This window comes from Natator depressus, chromosome 22, assembly GCF_965152275.1.
Source record: "Natator depressus isolate rNatDep1 chromosome 22, rNatDep2.hap1, whole genome shotgun sequence".
Lineage (NCBI taxonomy): Eukaryota > Metazoa > Chordata > Testudines > Cheloniidae > Natator > Natator depressus.
Window position 1 is genome coordinate 3,234,688 of NC_134255.1, and position 22,805 is coordinate 3,257,492.

The 22,805-nt window shown below is 52.0% G+C and overlaps 1 protein-coding gene across 1 annotated transcript in view; it reads left to right on the forward strand.

Moving 5' to 3' along the window:
- DDX25 (DEAD-box helicase 25) overlaps positions 1-22,805 on the forward strand; it is a 71,262-nt gene that overhangs the window by 48,097 nt on the left and 360 nt on the right. The window lies entirely within an intron of this gene.

Genomic DNA, 22,805 nt, shown 5'->3' on the forward strand with positions numbered 1-22,805 from the left:
CCCATCCCCATGATATGTGGCCTAAATTGTCTACAAAGATGCAAGCTCTGCTCTTCTGTGGTCTGGCTGCTGTTGAATCTGTTAGTGGGAGAGCTGTGGCAGTTATTTCTGGGAGAGGTCACCTGTCCGTTCTTCTCTGCTGCATCATAGAGAGAGGTGATTGTGAAAAAGTGCAATGCCTAAAAGGATGTCAGGTTTATCTGAATAAGGAGTTCCACAGTCGCAGACCCTCTGCTGAAAATGGCCTGTCCCTGATCCCAGAACTTCTGTGTTTGTCATCCATAGCAACTCTGTACAGCATAACTGGTGTGGGAAAGACTGCTTGTAAACTATCCGAATCTTACACTGAATTTGCAATCAAATAGGGAGCTGTATAGTGAGCACAGAGCTCTGGTCCCTCACTCTCTTCATTCTGTCTGCAGCACACAGCACTAATTAGCTTCTAAAAGACCTTTACTTTCATCCTCAGGCAAAGTGTGTTGCTATCATCCTTCGTGGAGATGAGAAATGTGCAACTTGCAGCGGGTAGGTCCCTGTTCAACAGGAAATAGTGCAGACGCTAGGCTAATAGACAAGAGAAGGAGGCGTTCCTTGCCATTGTAACAGTGTGTGTAGTATTTCTGATGGGCGTACATAGGATCTAGCACCGGTAGGGTCCTCCTGGGTTACTGAGCCCAGTCCCCTACTATCTCAGGAAACCCTGTCATATAATCCCCTTCATAAATTCATCAAACACCATCTTAAAACTAGATAGGTTTTTTGCCCCCACTGCTCCTACTGGGAGGCTGTTCCAGAACCTCACTCCAAAACCCTTCTGATTTCTAGCCTAAGTTAAATCATGGCGAGTTCATGCCCATTTGGTTTTGTGCCAACATTTTCCTTGAGCTTCAATAGCTTCCTGTATTTTACCGAGAGCAACCAGATCCCCCCCATAGCCATTCTTTTGTTAGGCTAAAAGACCCCAAGACTGTGTACTATGATATGAGGGCAGACACCTGTCAGTAGAAGAGTGAGGTTAGTGTCCTAGCCAGCCACTTTTCATCTCTGGCATTGGGACCTGATGTAGCATCTGCTGAAGGAATGTACAACTAAGTGTCGTCGGTGCATTGCTGACATTGGAATATTTGCTAAACTAAAGGAGCTTGGTTTGAACTTTGTGGCCCTTCACACGAGAGCTATAGGGAGAGGAGCACAACTGTCCACTGAATTATTGGGACATGTCTGAGATGAAGTAGCAAAGCCAGCTGTGTGCTGCTTTCGTCACTCCTAAGTCTGTGTAGGAAGGCAGCATTTTGTGATTAGTGTTGAAAGCAGCTGTGAGATTTAAGCATGGATATTTCTCTCTCCAAGGCCATCCACTACTACTGTCAAAGCTTTCTTTGTGCTGTATCGTAGCCGAAATCTTGCTTGTGAGGTCTAGGATGTTGGCTGAGGCCTGGCATTGCTGTAGTGAACTATTCACTACCTTCTCTGATAGTGCCAACGAATGGCACTGTGGAGGCGGACAGTAGTAGGTGAGGTAACTGAGTCCTGTTGTACTGAAGGTTGGTAGGATACTTGAAAGTGGCTGAAAGTTTGCCCTTTTAAAGAGAGCATGGATCTCCACATGCTCTTCACTGTCTCTGCCTTGATCTCCTAGTGTCAGCTGTTGAGTTTAGGCTTTTAATAGTGCTTATTGCCTGCGTCTCTGAGCAGTGCATAAAATTAAAGTGCAGAAGCCTGTGAGTATTTTCTTATTACTCTGACTTTGGGTGTAGTTGGAACATGGCACATTTTGTCATTTTTTCGGTGCTGTAGGAAGTTGATTTTTTGCAGCTGGCGTGCTCAGGGATTGGAAGAGGTGAAGGAAGTATGGATTGACTGGCTCACTTTTTTTGTAGGGTACTCTAGCTGATTGCGATTTCGGGGAGTTAAGCAAGTACGGTTCTTTATGGGCTCTGGTCGATGCCTGCTTGCATACGCTGCTATTGTTGCTGCTGATCGATTTCAAAGCAGGTCTTGGCTTCACAGGTTGGAGTGCAAATACTTTATGTACTTCCTCTTCCCTTTTGTTGTATTAGGGAGCCTGCAGGTATATTGTTGAAGTCAGCTAGCCAAGTCTCAGTGACAGCAGCGAGGCTCAGGTGCCTTGTCCAATATTAGGTTGACCAGTGACTGTGCATGGTGACTGTCAGCAGTGGTGGTGAACAGGTGCTGATCACAGGGGTGCAGAGCAGGTTTACGGGGAGCAGCCTGTAACTAGCCTCTTAGGTCTCTGGTGAATGTTTCTTTGAAAAACCTCAATGCAAAAGTTTATAGAGGAAAAACAGAGGGTGTAGGGAGGAGATATTGAATACCTATCCCCTAGCTATTGGGATCATTTGATATATCTGTGTTGGTGTTTGAGTTGCCTGAAAATGTTGGTGTCTGCATGTCTGTCTTCCACTTTCAAGAATTTGCTGGTACTTAGAAGCTAAATTTCCTATGGAAGGTATCAACCACCTGCTGAGGAGAAGTATAGATGTTACCTTTATTTAAATGACCAGACAGGCTATCCCTTTTCTATAGCCCACTGTAGGAAGTGCATGCCAACCTTGGTTTCAGCCCATTTGACATGTTTCATCCCTCCACTATCTTCAGACAAAAGCAGTAATAAAGTAGAATTAAAAATAATTACCAGGGAGTTGTGCTTCTGCTACCCTGCTGCCAAATAGTTCCTTAAAATGTATAATTTACTATTTTACTTTCAGGCTGAAGTATTTTTATTATGTCAAAGTGTTGACAATGTTGTCATTCGCTGGATCTGCCAACACCCCCTACTTTGGTTCCCCCCTCAAAAATCTGACCTGTACAGGCAGACATCTAGACTGGAGGTGTCTGGCACTGTATCAACGCGGAATGAATCTGGGGAGATTTATGTTCATGTTTCCAAAGCCCAGGGAAGCTCTACAGTGACTGAGCTCACTAAAACAACTGTGTAAATGATCTCAGTCTGTTGTCAAAATGAAACTGGCGCTGCACCACTGTGCTCAGATCCCCAAAGAACAGGCTGCAATTTTCATGTCTCCATCACTTACGCTGAGAAGGTCGACTTACTTTATCTCTTTCAGCTGAGACATAGTTTTAAGTAAAAAAGGGAGCGAATCAGCAGAACAACTAAGACTCTAACCCACGTCAAATAGGCTTTTGTGTTTGCTACCCAAGCTTGGCATAAAATGTTAATTTGAAAATTATGCTTATGGAGTGTCTCATAACAGATGACCCAAATGTGCCATTGCTAATTTCAGGTTCTTACCAGAACTCATTGCATTATTGCTTGGTGGAGCAAGAACTTATTATTTGCAAGTTACTGCTGCTTGCACATACTAATGTGAAAAGGGGGGAAGCAGAGAAATAACATGCAGTCCTTCCCTGTTGTGTATACTTCAAATAAGAGGAAGGAGGTAAAACAGTTGTAATATCCAAGGTAAACAATGCCTGCTATGTCTCACCTTTAAATGGATAATTCTTAAGGCAAATATAGTAACTGCAGTAATTTCTTTGATGCTCATCACAGTAATATGAGTGCCTCCGCTGATTTGAAAATAATTAGCAATAATCCTTCCTTCCCAGCCTGTTGGAGGAATTGCTTGATTAGTTTATAGATGGCTTGTTTGCTGCTCAAACTGGTACAAAAGGCAGTAAGCTGTGTGCATCTGATGCTGTGCTCTGCACTCAGTTTCTCCCATTGAGTACAGACTCCAATTCAAGGTCACTGGCCTGATAGTAAAAGCTGTCCATGCAGCTGACTCTAGCTACTGAGAGATTCCATTCCCTTCTGTGACCTTTGTGACATACCCCTGACACAGTCAACAGTTTCACTGTTCATGTGAATAAATCACTGAGGTAGAGCTGAGTGTTGCATATGGTTCGTACACATTCAGTGCCTGAAGGTACATCTGCACACAAAGAAAAACCCGGGTCTGGCCCATGCCAGCTGACTTGGGCTTTTGGACCTCAGGCTCCAGGATGGTTTCATTGTTGTGTAGACTTCCAGGCTCTGGGACCCTCCCACTCTGCAGGATCCTAGAGCCTGGACTCCAGCTGTAAGAGTAGTTAAGTTCTGGAACAGGCTTCCAAGGGTGGCTGTGGAATCCCATCACTGGAGGTTTTTGAGAACAGGTTGGACAAACAAACACCTGTTGGATGGTCTGGGGTTAGTTGGTTCTGCCCTAGTTGTGGGTGGGTGGAGTTGAACTCTGTGACCTCTCAAGGTCCATTCCGTCCAAAGCAATACTCTAGGCTTTTCCAAGGGAGCTGTAGATACACTAGGCATCTGTCAGCTGACCTGGTTCCCAACTCCTGGAACACAGTAGTTCCCCGGCCCTGTTAAAGCACAGTCTGTCTTCATTGTAGAAGGCACCAAAGCACATTCTCTAATTGTGCAGACCAGCGTGGTTTGGGCATGCAGGTCTCCACGCTGCTGCAGGATGGAAAAGCCATGGTGGACCTCACACTAAAATGCTGTAGGGGACAGTGGTACAGCCAAGGTGGTTCTAAAATGGGGGACCAGCTCTCATTTCCAGATCTGATTATTCCTATATTGTGGATGGGCGTAAGTCACGGCTTCTTCAGAAGACATGTAGAAAGCTCTGCTCTTCTGATGATAAAGGCCTGTCAGATTCAGTACAGGGGCCTGCCGAAACCATCCTTGTACCCATTGGTTATACCACAGTTCAGAGTTACAGTGTAGAGGGGCTCTAACTCTAGTTTTGTACCAGAATTAAGGCTGAGCTTGGTGAGGGCAGGAGCTATGTTGTGCTGTGTTTAAAAGAGATTTTTGGCTGAGATTCTGAGAGCTGATGTGGACAGACCTGAGGGTGTTAGCCTCTAGGAGGCCCAGAACAGTGATGCATTTGGTCCAGTAGGTCACAGACGAAAGTAAATAGCAGATGGTGCCAACTGGCTTCCTTACTACACCTGAGAACTGGCTCATGGCCAATGAACTTTGGTTAGGAAAGGCTGTGCCTGTGTTCCACGTACAGGCCCTAAACCCAGCTCCCAGCACTTTGCCTCTGATTGCTGCAAGGGGCAAGGACTGCTGCTGTCCCATCCTCTCCTCTGCTCCAGCAAATGCCCTGGGCCAGCCCAGTCTCGCACCACAGTTCTGCTCTCTGCCTCGCTCAGAGCAGGCACAGCCCTGCCTTCACCCCCTTCTCCCTACGTTGCGGTGATAGCCATGTAGCTAATCCATAGGAGGGTGGTGAGGCGGGGGTGATAAACCAGTTTTTATTTGAATAAAATTAGTGCAGAACATTGGAAACAGCTCTGGGGCTGCGCCGTGAGCACAAGAGCTGTTCTCTGAGCAAGGCCGGGGTAGCTGATGTATCTCTGAGCTCCTCTTGGCAGAGCCCAGTGCTTTGGACAGCATAATCCAAATGGCCTGGAGTTCCTCATGGATAAGCTGCAGCGGTAAATTGTTCCACTCCTTGATCTGTCCAAGAACAGTTGTATTGAGCATTTCTGTAAGAATTCCTCTGAAAATTGGCACTAAACGTCTCCAGATGCTGTGCTTGAATGAAAAAGAAAAGCTAATAAAATGGGGTGCCTCTGGCTTGGTGAAACCTATTTAAAGCGCTGACGGCCCTAACCACTCGAGGTAGGCTGACTTCATGTCAGAGTAGCTGTCCCATTCGCCGCCCCTTGGTGAGCTAAGTGAGCAATTGATATAATTTAATTCCATGGTAACAAACTTACCCTTTGAGCCAGAGCCTCTCGTGTTGCTGTACAAATGATGGCCTAGGTATTTATCTGGCCCTGCTCACCATCAGGTCTGATCTCATGACTATTAAGGTATTTTATCCTCACAACATCCCTGTGAGGTAGGGAGGGTAGATGAAGTGACTTGTCCAGGGTCACAGAGCCTTGAGTTAAACCCATTGCTTTTGAGTCCTTTTGTACTATTCACTGGCCACCACAGACCCCATGTGAGGTGGGTCTGCATTACCCACCTTTGAGCGGGGGCGGGGAATTGAGGCCCAGAGGCAGGAACTGGCTAGAGTGGGGAGCCAGAACCAGGAATAAAACCAGCATCCCCTGGCTTGCCTGGCCCTGGATCTGCCGCTCTGCTTGCTTCCCCCATATCCATAATATCACTTAATCTAAACCACAGGCACAAAGAAGCTGCACTGAAAGCTGGAACTCTGCCCTCAGTGGCATCTTGTCTGCAATGTGGCCTTCTGGAAGTTTTCCCATTACTCTGCCCCTGCCTAGCTCCACTGGGGCCTGCAAAATACTGTATAAGGTAGATGAGTGCAACTTGGGAACTGTGGAGTAAGCTGAGCACTAGCCCTATGTCATCTAACCCTGTACCTGCTCTGGGCTACAGTTCATGTGCTCCCGGTAGACTCAGCTGTGGAGTGAGACCTGGCTGCAGGAGCTCCCAGCAGCTGTCACTACTTCCCTGCATGCATTTGCCATAGACCCCTTCCCTTGCTAAGTGTCACCACTGCAGGCTGGATGAGGTCATGGGAAGAAGTGTTCTGGAGCTGGCCTGGTGGGAGGGGCTGTCCAGCTGGAGCTCTGCAGGAGGACTGGGGAGGCAGGAGCAGCTCTGCTAGGTTGGGGAGAAGGGCCAAGAGTTGGGGTGAGGGGTTGGTGGTGGTGGTGGAGAGTTAACAGATTGTTTGAGTATCCTCATCATCTCCTCCAGGCTGGGTGCATGAGAAGGGCTGGTTGGGATAGCCAGTTCTGTAAGGTTTTCCCTCCTGCTTCTGTATTGACTTATTAGGGCTTGTCTACATGGGAAAGCTAAACCCGTTTAAAAATCAATTTCGTTAAACTGTTGCAAACCTCTGTATAGCCACTGTTGGTCAGGTTTAAGAATGGTTTGCTTCAGTTTAGCTTAAGCCAGTAAGAAACCAATACAATATAAACTGCTTTTAATCCCAAAGAAGAGCATCTACACTGGGCTTGCAGCATTTTAACTAAGGCCATGTCCACACTTACAAGCTCACAACAGCAAAGCTGTACCGATACAGCCATGATTTGTTGGTGGGAGAGTGTCTCCTGCAGACATAGTGCTGTGCACACGGGCGCTTCTGCCAGCAAAACGTATGTTGCTCAGGAAGGTGCTTTTTCACACCCCTGAGCGACAAAAGTTTTGCTGACATAAGTGGTAATGTAGACATGGCCTAAATCTGTCTTAAAACAGCCCTTTAGTTTAACCAGTTGTAGGTGAGTGGGTGTATACATGCATGCATGCACACAAAGCCTTCATATCGTTTATGCCTTTCCGGGGGCATGTTCTGTACTGCTTGAGATGGCTACTTTAAGCAATTTTTCTGGCCCTTGTTACAACAGTCCCTTAAGATGGCAGTAGACTGAGAGCCCTCTAACCTGGTCTCTGACAGGGGCCAGTGCCAGCTGTTCAAGATCAATGTGCATGAAAACCTGCAGTTATGGAATAGCTTGAACACCAACCAGTTAGTGGCTGGTGTGGGCCCTCAGTCTTAAACCTCTAGAGCTGGATTGAATCAGTAGAGCCCATGGAAGTCAACGCAGCATTTACAAATTTATGCTAGCTGAGGATTTGCCCCCTTGATCCATGTAACATCTACAATCTGATCTGCATTTGATAATACTGTAAACCGATTTCTTACGTGTTCACACAGCCAACAGGCATCACAGCAGAACTGGGCCTTCAAGAGGGACTTCCCTATAGAAAGGGTGATGGTGTGTCTGTGCTTAAGTAAGTAGCAGGCAATGTGGGCTAGTCGATACAGCATAGGGATAGGAGGCAGGAGACCACCATTCTATTCTCTGCTGTGCTGCTGGGTGCCAGTTACCACCACTGTCTGTGTCTCCGTCGTCTATTTGGAGTGTAAAGCATTTGGGGCAGAGGCTGTTTCTCACTGTGTCTGTCCAGTGTCCAGTGCAGTGGGACTGTAGGTGCAACTGTAATACAATTAATAGCAATGCAAATCCAGAGAACCCCAAAAGACTGGTGGAGTCGCTCCAGATTAACACCAGCAGTAGAGCTGCAATGTGAATTTAGCCATGGGTCTATATAATAAACCTGGGGATAACGTAGCAAAGCTGCTGCTCACCCCAGATAATTGACTCCTTACTGACAGGTTTCAGAGTAGCAGCCGTGTTAGTCTGTATTTGCAAAAAGAAAAGGAGGACTTGTGGCACCTTAGAGACTAACCAATTTATTTGAGCATAAGCTTTCGTAAGCTACAGTTCACTTCATCGGATGCATCCCATGAAGTGAGCTGTAGCTCACGAAAGCTTATGCTCAAATAAATTGGTTAGTCTCTAAGGTGCCACAAGTACTCCTTTTCTTTTTGACTCCTTACTGATTCACTTGAAGAGTAACAGCCCTGCTGATGACCTGGTGTTTGTGCACTGTGGCCGACTCCATTAAAATAGCGTAGAATTGGCAAGTCCAACGAGGCAGTGAACAAATGAACTGAACAGTAGCTTTGCACTGTAGCGTTGTCACTACTACTAAGCCACTTAAGTAAGTTGAAGCCTCAGTGGCTTGGCTTAATAAACCCACTGCCATAAAAAATACACTGGGTATAGTTATGGTCAATTGTATTGATGAATTGCTGTCAACCCCAGGGTAGCTAGTTACACACCAAGGAGACATCTCCAAGCTGCAGGGACCTTGGAAAGCCTCTCTGCGGGCGGTGTCCATGGCAGTTTATTTGATCATAGTAGTTCTGGAACCACAACAGGAGTTCGCATACAGTGACTGAGGCTCAGAGCAGCTCTGCTTATGCTTGCGGAGGGGTGGGCAGATGGAAGTAAAACCGGTGTGATTGGCACTGGTATCTTGCTCTTTCCTTGGGAGTTGTCCATCTCTGGCAGGAAGTGTCCTCTGCCCATGGGATGAACTGAGGGCAAAGTTAATTTAAACTGACCATATGGATCCATTTCCTGATGGTGAGAGCTGCAGGACCATGGGATAATCTGCCCCCAGGAAGTGCTGGAAGACATTGCTTGAGACAATTAAAGCTAGATTGGGTAAAACACTAGGATGTGGATGAGAGGGAGTGATCTGGGGTAGTTTGGCGGTGATGGACTAGACAAGAGATGTAAATGGTTCCTCTCTGATGTCAGTGGTTCTTACCCCAGCAAGGCGGGGGCGGGGCGGTGATGGCAGGTCACCTCCAATCTCCACAACTTCAGTGCCCACCCCAAGCCTGTTCTAGACGTTGGTTGGAGCTAGGCCTATCAGCTTCCTTGCTGCCTTGCCCAGGTTAGAGAGCAACAGCCTGGCGCTCACTAGTAACCTGGCCAGGTCCAAATGGGAAGGACGAGGATTCTTTTCTTCTTCGGCTGTCACAGCCCCGGCATTTCTCTCCCGTGCTAGCACAAACCTCTAGGCCTCACTGCTGTCACATGCTCCAGAGGCTTCTTGAAAACAGTGATTCAGTGGTAGGGGGTCACGGAGTCACAGCATGTATCCCTCTGCAGCCAGTGCAGTGTAGTTAGAGTTGGTATGTTAGGGCAGGGACTGTGTGTACAGACCTAAGCCTGATTAATAACTAAGGTATCAAATAGTCACAGGCCATAGATAGAGGCTGCACAAAATATTTGCAGGTTAATAACATGTAAAAGGAGACTTTACTGAGAAGGAACCAAGGTTAATGCTAAGACTCTTGAGCCCTCTCCTCTGCACCACTGGCTAAGTGCTTTATGAGCCTTACCACCCACGGCTCCCTTGACATCATAGGGACATTATGTACTGTCTCTGTCACATGCAAACTGTTACACGTCATGGCCCCGATTCGCTGTCTCTTGTGCAGCTTGTTCTTGTGCTGTTCCATTGACATCAATGAGTTACTCACCCCAGATTTAACTCAGTATAAACAAGAGCAGCGTCAGGCCCTGTATCTAGTAAGACGCACTGATGCACAGATAAAATTACGTTAAGGTGGGTGCACAACTGAAAGTTTGTACTCAAAGAGTAATAATCAATGGTTTGCTGTCCAGCTGGGAGGGTGGATCTAGTGGAGTCCCACAGGGGTCAGTCCTGGGTCCAGTACTATTCAATATTTTCACTAATGACTTGGATAATGGAGTGGAGAGTGTGCTTGTAAAATTTGCAGATCACACCGGGCTGGGAGGGGTTAGAAGCACTTTGGAGGACAGGATTAGAATTCAAAGTGACCTTGACCAACTGGAGAATAGGTCTGAATTCAATAGGATGAAATTCAATAAAGAGAAGTGCAAAGTACTTCACTTAGGAAGAAAAAGTCAAATGCACAGGTACATAATGAGGAATAACTGACTAGGTGGTAATACTGCCGGAAAGGATCTGGGGGTTATAGTGATCACAGAATGAATATGAGTAGGGCCCTACCAAATTCACAGTCCATTTTTGTCAATTTCACAGTCATCAAATTTTTAAAATAGTAAGTTTCATGATTTCGGCTATTTAAATCTGAAATTTCGCGGTAGGGGTCCTGATCCAAAAAGGATTTGTGGGAGGGTTGCAAGGTTATTGCAGGGGGGTTGCGGTGCTGGTACCCTTACTTCTGTGCCACTTCTGGCGGCGGCGCTGCCTTCAGAGCTGGGCAGCCGGAGAGCAGCAGCTGATGGCTGGGAGCTCAGCTCTGAAGGCAGAGCCACCACGAGCAGCAGTGCAGTAGTAAGGATGGCCTGGTATGGTATTGCCACCCTTACTTCTGTGCGGCTGCTGGCGGGGCGCTGCCTTCAGAGCTGGGCGCGTGGCCAACAGCCGCTGCTCGCAGGCCACCCAGCTGTGAAGGCAGCAGAGAAGTAAGGGTGGCAATACCGTGACCACCCTAAAATAACCTTGTGATACCACCACCACCCCCGGAACTCCCTTTTGGGTCAGGACCCCCAGTTTGAGAAACGCTGCTCTCCCCTGTGAAATCTGTATAGTTCAGGGTAAAAACACACCAATGACCAGATTTCACGCTCTGTGACGTGTTTTCATGGTCGTGAATTTGGTAGGGCCCTAAATATGAGTCAACAATGTGATGCAGCTGTGAAAAAGGCTAATTTTGTGGTGTGTATTAACAGGAGTATTGCATGTAAAACACTGGAGGTAACTGTCCCACGTTACTCAGCACTGGTGAGGCCTCAGCTGGAATATTGGATCCAGTTCTGGGCACCACACGTTAGGAAAGATGTGGACAAACTGGAAAGAGTCTGGAGGAGAGCAACAAAACTGATCAAAGGTTTAAAAAACCTGACCTAGGAGGAAAGGTTAAAAAAACTGGGTGTGTTTAGTCTTGAGAAAAGAAGACGGAAGGGGAACTGGATAACAGTCTTCAGATCCGTTAAGGCTGTTATAAAGAGGACGGGGATCAATTGTTCTCCATGACCACTGGAGGGAGGACAAGAAGCAATGGGCTTAGTCTGCAGCAAGGGAGATTTCAGTTAGATATTAGGTAAAACTTTCCATCTACAAGGGTAGATCTGGAGCAGGCTGTGACGATGTGACGCAGCAGGGAGGGGGGAGTGTTGACCTGGGAATGTGCCCTGGGGACGGGAGACCTGAGAGCCTGTCACCTGAGCCAGGAGGGGGAGGGGGAGGTAACACCTCTGCCCAGGAATGTGGAGGGAGGCTGCAGCAGGGAACCTGCTCGGTGGGTTTAGTTTCAGTTTGGGGCTGGGTGGAGGAACACAGGGAACCCCAGGGCTGGGGTCTAAGCTCCCTGCTCCCCCAGAAGGACTTCACTGAGGGGTCCTGGGTGTACCCACAAGCTCTGTTTTGGACTGTGTTCCTGTTGTCCAATAAACCTTCTGTTTTACTGGCTGGCTGAGAGTCTCAGTGAATCCCAGGAAGAGGGGTGCAGGGCCTGGACTCCCCCACACTCCGTGACAACTGGTGGCAGCGGTGGGATCTACTGCACCCCGTGAACGGCGCTTCCTGCAGTAAGTGACTGGGGAACAGTAAAACGAAGGGGGATTGACGGGGACCAGGCGTGCTGAAGATTCAGAGAGAGACGGTTTCAGGGGGCGGTTAACCCCTGGGAGTGTGTGACCAGAGAGAAGGACTTTTGCAGTAACAGGGTCCCCCAGGGGATTGCAGCGAGCGGTCCCAGGGGCGGAGGAGTCTGCAGCTCGACCCTGGCAAAGAGGTGGTGACCTCAAGAAGGACTGGCACACTAGGGGCTTTTCCTGGAAACCGTGGACAGCTGCCGGCCTGCGAGTGGCCAGCCGGGAGATGTACGCTAAACGCCTTAAGAGCGACCTGGTGGAGCTGTGCAGGCAGAGGGGGCTGCGCGTCGGGAGGTCCACCAAGGAACAGCTGATTGCCCAGCTGGAGGAGAGGGATCGCTTGGATGACCCGATCCCTGTCCCTGAGGGAAGCTGCCCGGCGGACGCAGCGTGGGCCCTGGGGCCTGACCAGGCTGGGAGGGGTCAGACTGCTGCCCAGGACACCCCGAGACCCTTCCTACCTATGCCTGGGGGAGGGGTTGTGGGAAGCCCAGCGAATACCGAGGGCCCCCTGACCCCAGCAGCCAGCAGGGGATCCTCCCAGCGGAGCTCCCCATCCCTGGAGCGGATGCGGCTGGAATGGGAGAGGGAGAGGAAAATGAGGGAGCTGGAGGATCATGAAAAACAACGTCAACATGAGGAGAAACAACGTCAACATGAGCAGGAGGAGAGGGAGAAACAACGTCAACATGAGCAGGAGGAGAAGGAGAGGGAGCGTCAGGAGAAGGAGAGGGAGCGTCAACATGAGCAGCAGGAGAAGGAGAAACAAAGACAGCATGAACTGGAGCTGGCCAGGCTGAGGAGCAGTGGGGCCCCGGCTGCGGTGAGTGAGGGGGGACCCAAGACTGCAAGGAGCTTTGATAAGTGCTTCCTGGCCCAGCGGAAGGAGGGGGAGGACATAGATAGCTTCCTGACGGCCTTTGAGAATGCCTGCGAGCTGCACAGGGTTGACCCTGCAGACAGGCTCCAGTTCCTCACCCCCTTACTGGACCCCAAAGCCGTGGAGGTCTCCAGCCGGATGACAGGGGCAGAGGCAGGGGACTATGAACTGTTCAAACAGGCCCTGCTCCGTGAGTTTGGGCTGACCCCCGAGATGTACCGGAGAAGGTTCCGGAGTCAGCGTAAAACGCCTGAGGTCACCTACCTACAACTGGTCAACAGGATGCAGGGATATGCCCGCAAGTGGACAGCGGGGGCCCAAACTAAAGAGGACCTGCTTGACCTGTTTGTACTGGAGCACCTGTATGAACAGTGCCCTTCCGACCTGAGGCTGTGGCTGGTGGACAAAAAGCTCGCGAACCCCCAGCATGCAGGGCAGCTGGCCGACGAGTTTGTGAACAGTCGGTCAGGGGGTAGCCGGGAGGAGTCCCAAAAGAACAGGCCCCCCCCGATGCAGAGAGAGAGTCACCATGGGGCCTCCCAGCGGGGAAATAGGGAGAACCCCCTCCAAAGGGGAACGCCTGGTGTCGGGCCCCTCCGACCCGTTCGAGGGGACCAACGTGACCTGAGCTGCTATCACTGTGGCCAGAGAGGCCACGTACGGGCCCAGTGCCCCGGGCTCAGGGACAAACTGAGCAGACCCAACCTACCCAGGGTTAACTGGGTAGGGACTCAGCTGGACGAGGGGCAGGCGACCCAGGAAAGGGGGGCTACCAGTTTGCCACCTGCTCAGGAGGGAAGAGTACCCCCAGCCAGCCCCGCCAGAGGGCTGGAGGCTCTGGACTCAGGGTGCTCGGTTTACAGGGTGGGTGCGGGGCTGTCCCTCCGGAGAGAGTGCCTTGTTCCCCTGGAGGTGGATGGGAGGAAGGTCAATGGATACTGGGATACGGGCGCGGAGGTGACGCTGGCCCGGCCCGAGGTGGTGGCCCCAGATCGGGTGGTGCCCAACACCTACCTGACCCTGACGGGGGTGGGCGGGACCCCATTTAAGGTGCCCGTGGCAAGGGTACACCTGAAATGGGGGACCAAGGAGGGCCCCAAGGATGTGGGGGTACACCACCATTTGCCCACTGAAGTTTTGATGGGGGGAGACCTAGAGGACTGGCCAAGCGACCCCCAGACCGCCCTGGTTGTGACCCGTAGCCAGAGCCGGCGAGGGGCACTGCGACCTGACCCTGGGGAGGGTACCACACTGGAGGCGCGAGACCCTACTCGGGTGGGGAGGGAGCGCCGAGGGGCACGGCTCAGAGAGGCTGCGGCCTCAGACCTGGCCACGGAGGGGGAACCGGGCCCCATCCCTTCCCCAGCCGCTGAGTTCCAGGCCAAGTTGAGGAAAGATCCCTCCTTGCAGAAGCTCAGGAACCTGGCCGACCTCAGTGAGGGACGGACCATGAGGAGAGGCTGCCAGGAGAGGTTCCTGTTGTCCAATAAACCTTCTGTTTTACTGGCTGGCTGAGAGTCTCAGTGAATCCCAGGAAGAGGGGTGCAGGGCCTGGACTCCCCCACACTCCGTGACACAGGCTTCCAAGGGAGATTGTGGAATCCCCATCATTAGAGGCTTTAGGAACAGGTTGCACAAACACCCGTCAGAGATGGTCTTGTTATACTTGGTCCTGCCTCAGTGCGGGGGGCTGGACCTGGTGACTACTCAGGTCCCTTCCAGCCATAGCGTTCTTTGATTCTATAGTTTTAAAAGCACATTTCAGAGAGCACAGGCACAGCTGCCGCTTCTCAGCATTGCAGGCCCTGGCTGTGTCGGCTTTGTGGAAACAGGCTTACCATCAGGCACTAAGCTTGATTCGTCGCTTAGCTCGGGGATACCAGGAGTCGCTCCACTCAAGTCAATGGATTTGCAGTGTGTCAGAGGAGAATCCGGCCCTTTGCAAGTGGGGAATAGGTAAGCATCAAGTTAGATTGTAAACTCTAGGCGGCAGGGACTCTCTTTGTTCTGTCTTTGTACAGTGCCTAGCACAGTGGGGTCCTGGCCTAAGTTCCCTCTAAGCTGCGTGATCTTGCAGCAACCTATTAAGCGTCGCACAGGCACTTAGGGCTGCGGAGGAGAGAGAGGTCTCTCCCCCAGCCCCAGCCCAACCCCCGCCCCGATGTGCCATGGTCGGGGGAGAGGCACCTATCCCACGGCCCCAGCCTCGCTGAGGCGGGGAGAAGTGCCTCTCCCCCACCCGCCCAGCCCAGGTGCTGCTGTGGGAAGAGAGGGCTGGGGGGAGTCCTTTCTCTCCACTGTAGCCCCGTGGCAGTCTGCACCCCAAACCCCTCATCCCCAGCCACACCCCAGAGCCCAGACCCCCAGCCAGAGCCCTCACACCCCCATACACCCCAACCCTCTGCCCCAGCCCTGAGCCCCCTCCCTCATCCTCGCCCCTACCCCAGAGCCCGTACCCCCCGCCCCCCGCATCTTACCCCCTCCCCTCCACAGCCCTGAGCTCCTCAACCCTGGCCCCACCGCAGAGCCCTCACTCTCCCCCCCCCCCCGGCATCTTATCCCTCCACCACAGCCCTGAGCTCCTCATCCCTGACCCCACCGCAGAGCCCGCACCCCCAGCCGGAGCCCTCAACCCTCTGCCCCAGCCCTGAGCCCCCTCCCACACTCCGAACCCCTCGGCCCCAGCCCCACCAAATGAATTTTGTTATGTGCACCAATATGAAGGTGATATGTCACACACCACCTGCATATTGGTGCACATAACAAAATTCATTCCACACATGCATGGGAAAAATTAGAGGGAACACTGGTCCTGGCCCCCAACTCGGGCTCCTAGGCCGGGGGTGGGCAACCTGCCAGCTGATTTTTAGTGGCACACTGCTGCCAGCCAGGGTCCCGGCCACCGGCCCTGCTCAGCCTGCTGCTGATGGACGGAACCCCGGGCCAGCAGTGGGCTGAGCAGGGCCGGTGGCCAGGACCCCGGCTGGCAGGGGCCGGTGGACGGAACCCCAGACTGGCAGTGGGCTGAGCGGCTCCACGCGCTGCTGGTCTGGGGTTCCGTTTGCCCCCCGTGCTGCCGGTCTGGGGTCCCGGCTGCCAGTCCCTCTCAGCCCGCTGCCAGCCCGGGATTCTGTCCATCCAGGCTGGCAGCGGGATGAGTGGGGCTGGCAGGAGGGACCCGAGACCGGCAGCGCGGGCGGCAGATGGAACCCCAGACTGGCAGTGGGCTGAGCGGCTCAGCGCGGTGCCGGTCTGGGATTCCGTCTGCCCCCCGTGCTGCCGGTCTGGGGTTCCAGCCGCTGGCCCCTGCTAGCCAGGGTCCCAGCCACTGGCACTGCTCAGCCCGCTGCCAGTCTGGGGTTCCATCGGGGGGGCCCCTGTAAATGTAAAATTTATTACTGCCATGCAAAACCTTAAATTAATGAAGACTTGGCACGCCACTTCTCAAAAGTTGCCAACTGTCCTAGGCACTACAAATAATAGTGTTGTTATTCCTTCTTTGCAGAGGGAGCAATTGGAAAGGGGAGAAATGAAGTGACTCTTCCAAGATCACACAGCAAAGCCAGGGTTAGAACTCAGGCCAGCGCTCTGCTCAGGGCACCAAACCGCCCGGCCTCCCTCAGAGTCACAGGGGATAGAAACGATCACCGTGGGCCGCCCTCATACCGGCGCAGGCGAGGGGGAGAAAGCAGTTAACTCTGCAGGGGACGCTGCTTGTAATGTTTTCTGTGCTCCCCAAGTTTGGCGGGGGAGGGAATTCTCTTGACTTGCTGGCTTGGCTGCCTTCATGTCAGTGTCAGGCAATAAATCTGCTTTCCATTGCAACACGGTGTGGGAGCCACATAGACTCATGTTTAGAGCAGGGGCTGGGAGCACACGCGTACTCCAGGCCCTAGTGAGCATCCCCCCTACCCTAACAAGGGAGCATGCACAGTCCAGCACTCGTCAGTGACCCTGCAGCAACAACCAGTGCCCAGCCTCATGGGCAGACCAAGAACAGCAAACCAGTTAGCACAGGAAAAGAGAAGAGTGAGGGGACAGAAAGATTTCAGTTTCAAGTTCCTAGGTGTTATTAAAGCTAACACTGAGGACCGAAAGAATTTTCATAATTATCAAATTGCCTTGGCACTAGCCTTTATGACATGATCCTATCTGTGCAATCGCACTCCCATATTGATTGCAGACAAAATAGAGAGCTGTCTCCAAACACTGACAGAGGCGCCTTTAGGGAAGCAGACACACCTCAGCAGGGCAAACAGACAGCTTGTTTCCGTACTGCTTAATTAATTCCACGGGTATTGATCCACCCAGACTGAATTTCGAAATCTGAATGAGACCATGATTGTGTCTGGACAAATCTGAGTCGTGTCTGGAGACAGAAAGATACAATGAACGATCTGTCCAGTTCTTGTAAAGCAGCTAGTCCCACTAGGCCTCTCTGTGCATGGTATAACCCTGTACCATAGACATAACGATTCAGTTTAATGGGTAGAGATGCACCAGTACCATATCCTTAGATCCAGAATGTCATTGCTTTACAGTGACCAGAACCATTTTGTCCTGTAAACCTTCCTAGCTAGATTCCAAGGCCAGAAGGGACTGCTGTGATCCTCTGGTCTGACTTGCATAACACAGGTCAGAGAATGTCTCTGAATGAATTTCTGTTTGAACTAGAGTAGAGCTTCCAGAAAAAAAATCCTATCTTGATCTTGCCAGCGAGGAAGACTCCACACTAGCGGTCGGCAAGGTGTTCTAATGCTTAATCACCCTCACTGTTGAATATTTGCGCTTTATTAGCTCTTGGGTCAACAGCTTTCTTCACTAGACCTTGCACAAGCTTGTGCCTATTTCCATTGCTTAATGAATAATAACAATAACAACATTAAGAGGAGGAGGACTTGTGGCACCTTAGAGACTAACGTTTATTTGAGCATAAGCTTTCGTAGCTACAGCTCACTTAAGTATCCCGTTTACATCCCCGAGTCAAATGTTTCCCCTCATTTATGCCAGTAACTCAACTGGCCTTTGTCATTTGGATACATCCAGTTCAGATCAACTTGCTGGGTGCTGGTCTTTCAGGGAGACCTTATAAACCAAGGTGCTGCCTATTCTTTTTGGGGATTAAAAAACCTGCAACGCTTCATGAGCATCTGAGTTTCCCCTTCCCCAGTGTTGTTGTGTGTGCCAGTTTTCTGTTGCTCTCCACCCCAGATGTGGCTGCATTCACTGGTGCTCTACAGGCTTCATGTGTGTGTAAAGAACTATTATCTGTAGAACTGGGGTGGGAGGTGGACCCATGCGAACACACCTCTGAATTTTGGGTCTTTGCTGACAAAGGACACCCAGCTGTGAGTGGGGTGCAGCGGGGGGATAGCCCTTCTGCCAGGTGGAGTCGGCAGCAACAGGGGCCGGGTTCAGTAGCCAGGGGTTCCTCTTAACAATACAACACAGAGCCAGCTCGAGCCCCCACCCAGTAACCTGGGAAAAAGAACCACCATCCTTGGGGAGCTCTAGGAGGCAACCCTGCCCATCACCACAAAAGAGAACTGTCATTAGAAGGGAGCGGGAACCGAGCGTTAATTTGGGAAAACACTGCAACCACGATGCAGGAGCATGTGACCATAGGCAACCCCCCACCCCCGCTGCACTCCCTCACAGCTGCTTCCTTGCTTAGCAAAGACCCAGCGTTGCGAGGGGCATTCACTGGGGGTCACCTCCCACCCCTGAGGGGGGTGTCAGGCAATGCATCTGCTGGTGCCTCTCCAAGAGCAGTGCGGGGAGAGGGCAGTGGTGTGTTAAAGGGCCATTCGTTGGTCAAACTTTCACACCGCAAGCTGGGAAACTGAGGCAAAGGGCACTGCCCAGCGCTCTGCGGGCTGGGGATTTGTCTGTGGTCACACACTTGTGAATCGTGATTGCCTCTCCTGTTTAATAAGCATGTTATTCTGTTGCACACAGACTCAGTGCTTGTGAGAGGAAAAGCATTGACTCTTAGAGGCATCCTGGGTGGTGTTCAGTCTCCCCAGGTTACTGGGTGAGGGCTCAAGCCGGTTCCATTCAGCACTGTCACAATCCATCGCTGTTGGAGAACGCGGCCTTCCCATTGCACCCTGGCCTGTGGACACACTGTGACCAAACAGGGTCAAGTCTGCCCAGGAAACTGCCTGGACAAGTAAGGAGCTTGGATCCCACAAGGACGTTAATTTCCCTAATTACACCCATTGGGTTCTGCTGTGCTAATCCCCTGGCGCTGCGGCCATGATCAGCTGTCACCACACCCTCCTCTTCTGATCTTGCAGGTTGGAGAAGGACGGGGGAAGTTCCACTCCTCTGCGGAGGGAGGGGCAAGGGAAACTGACTCCCTCACTCTTCTTTCAGGCTGTGTCTAACCTAGCCTTTTGCTCATGATCATTTCCCCCTGGGCTATCCCTGCACCAGCCCTGGTGGTAGCGGTGGGAGCCCTAGTGTAGACAAAGTACCAGTGTTGTACCCACTGCATCATCTAACCCTGCTCAGGGCTGGCCTGGAAGACATGGTGGATAAAAGGCCTGGGATCCCACTGGGAAATCCACAGCTGCCAGCGTGCCCTACAGAGAGGAGGGGACCTGGGACCAGACAGGTCCTCCCGTTACAGTGAAACAACCTCCAGTCCTCATGCCAGCACCCATCTTGCACAGGGAGGAGGAATTCTTCACCCTACCATGGAGCGAGCATCCTTTGGCCTCACACACACACACCCCAGTCTGCCCCCCTACAATACCCCCTGTCTGCAACCATTCTGACCCCAGCAGACCCTAGGAGCGGCGGGGGTAGGAGCTGTCTCCGTCAGCTGAGAGCGCTCTGCTGAGCAAACCCAACGCCATGGGGGCTTCATTTCATGCCAGGAAGCAGCTCTCCCCGCACTCCCACCTGCTGCAAGGCCCCCAGGGAGTGATGACAGCAGCTCTCAGCACACGCAAGCCCCTCGGGGCCTGCAGGTTACGAGGCAAATTGGGTCAAATCTGAAGACACAGGAGAGAGGGATGTTTAGCTTGGCTCTGGCTCCCTCTGGAAGGGGTTCCTCGCAGGTAGTCTCATGTTTAGTATTAATGGTGTAATTTTTTGGTAATGAGCAATTAATTCTAATTAAAATATGGGCTGTTTGGAGAGAGCTGATGCTCTGGCGATGAGAAATTGCAGGTAATTTTATGCTGTTTGCCTTGGCCCGGCTCCCAGTGCTATTCCAACTAATTGTCATTATTTAGTCATTTGTTGCCATGGTTATTGCAGATCCTTTCCAGTTGCCAAGTCTCCCAGTACAAGCTCAGACAAGGCACTTTGTAAAAGCCTGTCTACTTCCCCCTCGCCCTGCCAAGGGAACCCGTGGTTCTCCACTTACTGGGAACGGCCACGCTGCCCTTCCCGGGGACGAGGTCACCTACCCTCAGGCCCGAGTGGTGCGTGGAAGCGCCAGACCTCTGGTCCCCCGTGTGAAGCAGCTCACTGAACCAGCCGTGGTGGCGTGCAGGTGCCGGCCAGCGCGCTTTGGCATTTTGTTTGCCGCTTTACGGTGGGGATGTGGGCACCGGGAGATGAATGCGGCATGCGTGGCTCATGATGCAGTGTCTGAAGGAACGTGGAATCCCTGGGAATGGGGCTCATGGAGTATGCCTCCTGGCATGCCGATAACCTGTCACCAACAGAGCTGGGTTCGTCAGGTTGCTGGAGAACTGTGATCGCTTGAAAGCCTCAAGCTGTCCAGACCTGTACACTGTACATTGTACATTGCACTAATGCATTGGTCTGGGTTTTGCTGTCCACACTGATACACTGTATATTGGACCAAGGGGCTAGGCTGGTTCTCACTGCCCAAGCCTATACACTGCTTATTGGACCAGGGGGCTGACCTGGTTCTCACTGCCCAGGCCCACGCATGTTGCATCAAGGGGCTGTTCTGCCCTACCAGCTTTTGTCTGCCATGGCAAGAAAAGCCCTTGGCATGGCTGGGAGTCCATCCCATGTCAGAGTGAGGTGTTAGACATGGATTTCTGTACATCTCGAGGCAAATCTGCTGCACGTGTAAGTGATGCCGATGTCCATGGAGTGGGCCAGGCTCATGTGAGTTCTGCATCTGGGTCAAAGTCTCTTTTCCAGACCATTTTCATCTTCTGAGCTGCTGCTCCCATCATAAACGCAAACCTGCCAAGGCTCCCACCAGCCTTAGGGGGATGGGTGGCCTTCAACAGCAACTCCGGGGCTCACCATGTAACCCAGCCCAGCCCCTGGACACAACCCCCTGGCTGTGTATGTGGGAGATCTGCCTTCAGCCATGGAACCATTTCCCCGGCCTCCCCCAGCAGTGTTGCATCTACCTCTGATATGCTCCCATGAGAAGAACGTCTTTCACTGCTATCTCCGTGTCCCGGGCAGTCAGCCCCATGGGGCGGGGGCAGCCTGCTGAGACCCCCATCCACTAGGAGGCCAGCATCCCCCTTGGGGGTCCAATGATAGCTACATTCTCGTTCTGAAACCCTGGCCGCGTGCCAGTGGGAGTCTCATCACTCGCACCATGGGGGGCAGGACTGTCTCCGTGGGCCTGCTCCCCGGGTCTGCATTGGGGCAGGCTGCACTCCCATAGCCTGGGCTTGCTTGAGTTAATGCTTCGTGGCTGCTCTGACTTACACTTTGCTCCCGTCTCCCCCTGTGGCAGGCAGGACGATCTGTAGTGTAATGCAGGCCAGCCACAACTCTGACATGTGCCAGAGGCTGGTGGCAGGGCCAGCGCAGCACCCTCCGGCCAGCCCTGAACTAGCCAGGGAGGGCCCCCTAAGCATGGGGAATTCATGGGGGACAGCTTCTGCTCACTTTGAGGCCCCATATTTGCTGCCAAAGGGGTACCAAGGGTCTTTGTGTCACTGAGAACAAGGCCCTACATCTGGGTCTGGTCTGTACAACTGGAGGGGGGGTGGGGTCATGCGGTAGCTACGCAAATGCTCCCCCTATGGGAATATGGGCCTGGAGCTGGAACCTGGACAGAGGAGCCAAAGCCAGCCCTGGTGTAAGCAGGTGCAAGTTGCAGTCAAAGGTGCTGCACCTGCCCACACCAGGGCTGCATTTGGGTCCCTGCATAGAAAGGAGACCTTAATGTACCATTAAATGACACAACCACAGAACGTTCCCGCCTGGCGGTGAAGGCGGGGTGTTAGCTGTCTGTCTCCGTAGTTGAATGGCACCTGTTACAAACCCAGTGGGTGTGACATGGTGGAGCTCAAAGAGGTGGAAAGAAACCTATGTATCTGGCTGCAAAAAGCCCCATGCAATAATTTTTTAAAAGAACAAACCCTCTGGAAATTCCCCTTGGGCCTGGGGAGGTTCTGGCTGGAGGGGCGTTGTTGGAGACAGTGAAAAGGGCAGGAAATAAGGGTCCAGGGCCCATGTGGCTGAGTTGCAGGAGGAATCGCACCTGGGCATGCACCACAGTGGCATTTCCAGCACCCTTTTAGCAGGTGTGGCTGGGAAGCGGGCCCAGCATAGAACCAGGACTCTTCTTTGTAGCTGCCTTGCTGGCCCCTGCATAAGGGATAGGCGCAGGTGGGGGAGGTGTTCCATGGGCTATTTGTTCCTCTCCCTTGTGTGCATGAATTAATGCACCAGAACTAGTGACAGCCAAAAGAAAGAGGCCCTAGGAATATGTATGGGGCAGTGGGTGGGAGGCAAATGTGGTAGCAGAGCTATGGGGTCTGGGCCTTCTCTGGGACCTTGGATAAATCCCTTAAACCAAAGTGAATTTTGGGTGCCCAGTTGGAGACTGATTAGGTAGCTCAAGTGAGGCACCCTAAATCACTGGAAAGTGTTGGCCTGAACCCCACAGTGCTTTAGGCTCCCCTCTGTGACATGGGGCTCAGAGACTGACCTGAGCAAGTCCTTTGAGGTACACAGAGGACAATGCTGTATAAGCACTCAGGGCGATTATCGTTACCCAGGCACCCCCAAAGGCGGGAGT